The following is a 7,186-nucleotide window of genomic DNA, read 5'->3' as shown; positions in this document are numbered from 1 at the left end:
ATGGGCTAAGTTGGGACCCCCCTGCAGGGATTGATCTTTCGAAAGCCGTGCCCGCGGTTATGGGCAGATGGGAATTTGTTAATGTCTGGTTGTAGATCACTTGAACTAAACTTAATTAAAATGAATCAACCGTGTGTGTTACCGTGATGGACCCTTCTCGGCGGAGTCCGGGAAGTGGACACGGTGTTGGAGTTATGCTTGCGCAGGTTGTTCCTTTAGCTTCTCGCTTGTGCTTCGCCTTCTCTTCTCGCTCTCTTTTGCGTATAAGTTAGCCACCACATATGCTAGTCGCTTGCTGCAGCTCCACATATTTTTGCCTTATCCATTCCTATGAGCTTAAATAGTCTTGATCGCGTGGGTGTGAGATTGCTGAGTCCCTGTGGCTCACAGATACTATAACTCCAGATGCAGGTCCAGGTGTTTCTGCTCCAGTTGACGATTACGAGCTCAAGTGGGAGTTCGACGAGGACTCTCAGCGATACTACGTATCTTTTTCGGATGATCAGTAGTGGTGCCTAGTTGGGGTTATCGATTCAGGACCTTGTCGCATGTTGGGTTCTTTTCTATTTTGGCGCCGTAGTCGGGCCATGAGTGTTTGTTTGATGGATGTTATTTATGTACTCTGATGTGACGTGGCGAGTGTAAGCCAACTATGTTATCTCCCCCTTTTATTATATATTACATGGGATGTTGTAATGATTGCCTGACTTGCGACATTGCTTTCAATGCGGTTATGCCTCTAAGTCGTGCCTCGACACGTGGGAGCTATAGCCGCATCGAGGGCGTTACATTATCGCACTACCTGCATCATTCTGCTTTCATTGCAGTATTTTTTGAATAAACAATGCATCGCTTCTTGCCTATTATTGCATTCCTTTTTTATCTATATATGTTCACTTATGACATGTTGCATCTGTACGCTTTGGTACGGCAAAATACACCAGGGGCTTAAGTTCCCCAAAATATGGTGTGATAAGTCCGAACACTTTCATAAGTGCGGCACCCCGAACTTATAGCATTATATGCATCGGCTCCAAATCATGTCTTGGGTCAATAGTTGGGTTTGCCCGGCTCCCATGTTTTGGTACCTTACGTTCCGTTATATAGGCTAAGGTAGCGCTGGGAGAACCACTGTGATTGTGCCCTAGTTGAGCTGGGTTGAGCACCTTAGTGGAGAAAGCTAAAACTGACTGTCATGATAGGGCGAGAGCGGGTCGCTGTTCGAGAGGTTTTTTCGAGTCCCTAAAGACTTATGCCGCTTAGAGCGAGGAGTCGGTTTTGTCCGGCCTAGGCGTGGATAGCACCCCGAATTCGGTCTTCCGAACACTAGGGGCTTCGCCGAAAATTAAAATTATAGAATTCTATGGCTAAGTGAGAGTGTTCAAGCATTATAAGTCCGGTTGCCTCGTTCGTTGTGTTGAGCGCCTCCCTCGAAGGACCCAAAAATGGGAACAAGAGCGCTCAAGTTTATCCCGAACACCCCAGCACTCGTGGCATGCGGGCTGAAGCCAACGACTTGCCATCTCTCAAATTTGATAAACGGCCGCACAGAAGGTAATATTTTAAATTAACAAACGTTGCTTAGCGCATATGAACAAGTTTTCAGCGTACAGGATAACAAATGCGAGTCTACTCAAAAATTACATCTTTGGAGCACTCACCCGCTATAAGGCGGGCACCCTTCAGGACGCTCTCATAATACATCTCGGGCTTGCGATACTCCCTGCCCGGCGGTGGAGCATCCGTCAGCGTCCATCTTGCCCCAGTGCACTTTAGCACGGGCAAGGGCCCTACGGGCACCTTCGATGCAGACGGAGCGCTTGACGACTTCAATCCGTGGACATGCATCCACTAGCCGCCGCACCAGCCCGAAGTAGCTCCCAGGCATGGCCTCCTTCGGCCATAGCCGAGCTATGAGGCCCTTCATGGCCTGTTCGGCCACCTTATGGAGCTCGACCAGCTGCTTCAGCTGGTCGCTCAAGGGCACCAGGTATCCGGCCTCAGCATACTGAGACCAGAATACCTTCTCCATCGAGCTCCCTTCCTCAGCCCAGTAGAATGTGGCGGCGTCGGACACACTGCGGGGCAGATCTGCGAATGCTCCTGGAGAGCTCCGGATTCGGGTAAGTAACAAGTAATTCACTTTCACATGCTTGCTTTGCATGAAGAATGCCTTACCCGCCGCTATCTTCTTTAATGCCTCAATTTCCTGGAGGGCTTTTTGGGCTTCGGCCTTAGCGGCTTTGGCACTCTCAAGAGCCGAGGCGAGCTCGGACTCTCGAGTCTTCGAGTCACGCTCCAAACTCTCATGTTTTTCCACGAGAACCTGGAGCTCTTGCCGCACCTCCGCCACCCGCGCCTCCTGCTTCTCTCGCTTGGTGCGTTCTGCGGCCGCATTGCTTTCGGCCTTGGAAACTGGTTCTTTCAGGGTCGCCACCTCGTTCGTGGCCCCTGCAATACTCACGTTATTCCTGTCATTTTTTGCAACCAAATCCTTTCTATAAGGTATTACTTTAATAAGGTATTACTTACCTTCCTTGTCCTCGAGCTGCTTCTTGGCAAGGCCGAGCTCGTTCTCGGACCGCTCGAGGTCGTTCTTCAATGCATTGACCTCTGCAGTCAGTGCGGCAGAGGTCAGCAGCGCAGCCTGCATTCCCATATTGACATGCTTATGTTAGACTCCTGCGTATATCTTTTTAGATCCTCAGTTCGGCTTTTCTTTCCGAACACCAAACTGAGCATCAGGGGCTACTGTCTATGCGGTACTATTTCTACATATCTTAATTACATACCTCAAAGCCTGTTAGAAGGCTGGTACAGGCTTCAGTCAGCCCGCTCTTGGCAGACTGAACTTTCTGGATCACCGCACTCATAACAGTGCGGTGCTCCTTGTCGATGGAGGCGCCATTAAGCGCCTCCAGCAAATTATCCGGCGCCTCCGGTTGGACAGAGGTCACCGGCATCGCAGTCTCGCCCTTCTTACAAAGGGTCCGCCCGCCGGACTCCGGAACCACTAAAGGTTCCGGTGCGGAGTCCGGCCCCGGGCCGAACTCAGAACCCTTTGGGGGTTGATCCCCCTCGTGCCCAAAGTCCGGGAGGTTGCCCTGCGGCACCTCCGGAACCTCCTCCTCCTGGCTGGGCCCCTTTTGGTACCCCACCTCAGCGTCATCCGCAGCACGAGGAGAGGAGACGGCCGAACGCGGAGTGCTATCCACGTCGGATGGCGCCAGGGAGCCGCTCGTTGAAGTATCGAGCCCGTCGTTGGGCGGCCTGCAGGGTTATATTCGGCGTTAAGAGATTCTATGCAACAAATGAAGCACCATGAGTTATTCTGGTATCTGGACACTTACGAAGTCGCCAGGGGCTTAGTCCTTGGTGGCCACTCCTCTTCATCATCGTTTGCGTTGGTGGAGTAGTCCGGGGGGAGGGTCCTTCCCTTCTTGGACCCTTCAGCCTCCCATGTTGGGGAGGCCTTCCTTTTATTCTCTCCCCCCGCTGGGGGAGAGGCCTCTTTTTTCTCCTCCTCGTCTTCGCGGGAGGAGTTCGCCTCGGAGTCATCAGACGATGAGTCCGATAACACCTGACGCCGGGAACTCTTTCGGGTTCTCGTGGCCTTCTTCTTGGCCTTCTTCTCCGGCACCACATAAGGCGCCGGAGCCAGCAGCCCCGTTAATTGGGCATCCGCTGGGTCTTCTGGCAAGGGAGCCGGATAGTTAACCTGCCCGGACGTCTTTTGCCAGGCCTGTCAAAGGTAAAGGGAGTTTAGATCCCGAATAGAGTCAAACTATGGAAAATAAGCGTCCTGTAAAGGGTAAAATAGCTTACCTCGCCGGCTTGACGCTGCGAGCTGAATCTGCGATCTTCGGTAGCGGATGCGGGAGCCTCGGCGCCCTTGAACAGCACCTTCCAGGCATCTTCGTACATAGTGTCGAAGAGCCTGCTCAAGGTTCGGTGTTGTGCCGGATCAAACTCCCACAGATTAAAAGCCCGTTGTTGGCACGGGAGGATCCGGCGGATGAGCATGACCTGAAATACGTTGACAAGCTTGAGCTTCTTGTTCACCAAGGTTTGGACGCAGGATTGGAGTCCGGTCAGCTCCTCCGAATCCCCCCATGATAGGCCCTTCTCTTTCCAGGAGGTGAGCCGTGTGGGGATGCCAGATCTGAATTCGGGGGGCGCTGCCCATTTAGGGTCACGCAGCTCGGTGATGTAGAACCACCCCGATTGCCACCCCTTTATGGTCTCCACAAAGGAGCCCTCGAGCCATAGGGCGTTGGGCATCTTGCCCACCATGGCACCTCCGCACTCCGCTTGGCGGCCGCCCACTACCTTCGGCTTGACATTGAAGGTCTTCAACCATAAGCCGAAGTGGGGTTGGATGCAGAGGAAGGCCTCGCACACGACAATGAACGCCGAGATGTTGAGGATGAAGTTCGGGGCCATATCGTGGAAATCCAGGCCATAGTAGAACATGAGCCCCCGGACAAATGGATGAAGTGGAAAACCTAGTCCGCGGAGGAAGTGGGTGAGGAACACCACCCTCTCATGGGGCCCGGGGGTGGGGATGAGCTGCCCCTCGTCGGGGATCCGATGCGCGATGTCGCTGGACAAGTATCCGGACTTTCACAGCCTCTTGATGTGCCCCTCCGTGACGAAGGAGGCCATCCACTTGCCTCCCGCTCCGGACATGGCTGGGGAAGGTTGAGGAGAGATGTGCGGGCTTGGGCGCTGGAGCTCGAGTACGCGGAAATGGATAAGCAAAGGAGGAAGAAGGCGTAGGTAGAAAGGTGGATCCTTATCCCCTTATATATGGACGGACGAAACTATGCGTCCCCACCAGCCTGGTAAAACTCGCTTATCTCCCAAGCACCGTAATCAATGGCGTGGTTGGGTTACCCACGCCAGTATTGATGAGAATCCCGGAATAAGGGGACACGATCTCTGCTTTGACAAGACGTGCCAAGGAAACCGCTTCGCTAAACGCGCTGAGATGGAACAGTAAAAACGATTCGAATAAAGGCTTGGCCGTGGTGTGATGTCACGGAATACGTCAGCAGATTGAACTTGTGTAAATATTATTCTATCTACGGTGGTTTGTGGAACTTATTTTGCAGAGCCGGACACTATCCTTGTGTTCAAAATCTTCTATGAAGTATACGGAGGAGGAACCCGCCTTGCAATGCCGAAGACAATATGCGCGCCGGACTCGTTGTCATTGAAGCATGGTTCAAGGGCTACTGAGGGAGTCCTGGACTAGGGGGTGTCCGAATAGCTGAACTATCATCTTTGGCCGGACTCCTAGACTATGAAGATACAAGATTGAAGACTCTGTCCCGTGTCCGGATGGGACTTTCCTTGGCGTGGAAGGCAAGCTTGGCGATACGGATATGTAGATCTCCTACCATTCTAACCGACTCTGTGTAACCCTAGCCCTCTTCGGTGTCTATATAAACCGGAGGGTTTTAGTCCATAGGACGAACAACAATCATACCATAGGCTAGCTTCTAGGGTTTAGCCTCTCTGATCTCGTGGTAGATCTACTCTTGTACTACCCATATCATCAATATTAATCAAGCAGGAGTAGGGTTTTACCTCCACCTAGACGCACAGTTCGGGACCCCCTACCCGAGATCTGCCAGTTTTGACACCGACACGAGGCTTAGGTGTCCCTTTGCTTTATCGGGGGACGGGGCGAGGCTTGTCCCGTCCGTTTCCCCCCCCCCCTTGCTTCGACACACGCCCTGGCCAGTGATGCATGCGATGCCATGGTGGCAGGCAGGCAGCTGAGGTGGCGCGGTGGTGGAGCCTCCACGAAGGGTTGCATGTTGCCACGCAGGTGCCTGCCCAGCTGGTTGGGTCGACAGCTGCATGAGAACGACGGTGAAGACTTGGTTGGCGCGGGCCTGGCAGTGGCCCTGCCGGTGCGCTTGGCGAGGGTCTTGCCGGGTGGCCCGGCAAGGGTCTCACCGTGGTGTGCAGGCGTCCCCGGCAAGGATCTTGCTGGGGGTCTTGTGGGTTTCTTTGGTGAGGATGGTTGCCTTCCTATCCTCACTTGATCTTGTTTATTATTTGTCTTCACAAAGATCTGCATGCCACCACAGAGGTGCCTCCCGAGCCTTGTCCCAATGCATTTGTCGAGCGTTGGTGGGCTCAAGGGTGGCTCACTTCGGCTGGCGTGGGCGAGCTACCCCGGCAAGGGTCTTGATGGGGCCGCTGAGGCTGCCCCGGCAAGGGTCCTTGGCAGGGAAACCTGCTACGCCTATCTGATCTTTGTAGCCTTGGTCCTTGTTGTTGCTTCGTTTTGCCTTGTGGCTTCGGCTTCTCTCCGGCTTCCCTTTCTTGCCATGTCTATCCGTGGCCGTGGCGGGAGGCTCTGACTGCCCGTGCACAAGTAGAGGGGTCAAAAGGAGAGCCCCTACTTTTGTACACCAACAGGAGCCCCCGGGCCTGGGTCATACATAAGCGCAGCACGTTGTTGGGCCAGGCCCAGAACGGTGTGCGGGCAGTTGGGGCGGATTTTTACCGCGGCCACTGTTCCGTCCGCTGCGCTTCCCCACGACCCGTGTCGAACGCGCGACGTGGGGGTCGTGCACGCGCGTATGACGGAAGCATGCTGGCGTCACCTTGTGGCGGACAGTAAAGAGGCGGCTTGCGTGTCTCCTCGAGACCGCAGGGCCGCCTCCCATTTACTTCCCTTGCTCGGGAACCGTCATTCCACGCGTCCCACTACGCCCGCCCCTTGCGCCACGTTCGCTGCATGCATAACACGGAGCGGATGACAGTCGCACGGAACATGGGTAGTCGTGCGCGTGCGGGTCGATTCCCACGCGCCTTCAATGGGGCGGGGAGGGCGGTCAACGGCCCCGCTTGTTGTCACTTCGAGAAGCCGGATTGGCCGAGAGGGGGCGGCCGAGCCTCGCCCCCGCCCCTTTATAAAGAGGGGAGCGGGAGGAATGGTGTCCCACAACCTTTCGCCATCTGCCTCTCACCATTCATGCTTTCTTTCTTCTTCTGCCATGGCGAGGGGGCATGGCGACGCTTCATCGGTGGCGGCGAGGGTTTCAGCCAGACAGCGCATCGCTCCTCCCCAAGAGCTCGTAGCGGTGGAGCCGGCCGCTAGAGGAAGGGGGAGGGGGCGCGGTCGAGGCCGTCGTGGTGCCCGAGGGAGAGGGGGATGGGGCGGCAG

The sequence above is a fragment of the Triticum dicoccoides genome, chromosome 6B (assembly GCF_002162155.2).
Source record: "Triticum dicoccoides isolate Atlit2015 ecotype Zavitan chromosome 6B, WEW_v2.0, whole genome shotgun sequence".
NCBI classification, from domain to species: Eukaryota; Viridiplantae; Streptophyta; class Magnoliopsida; order Poales; family Poaceae; genus Triticum; species Triticum dicoccoides.
Note: the sequence above shows the minus strand (reverse complement) of the source record.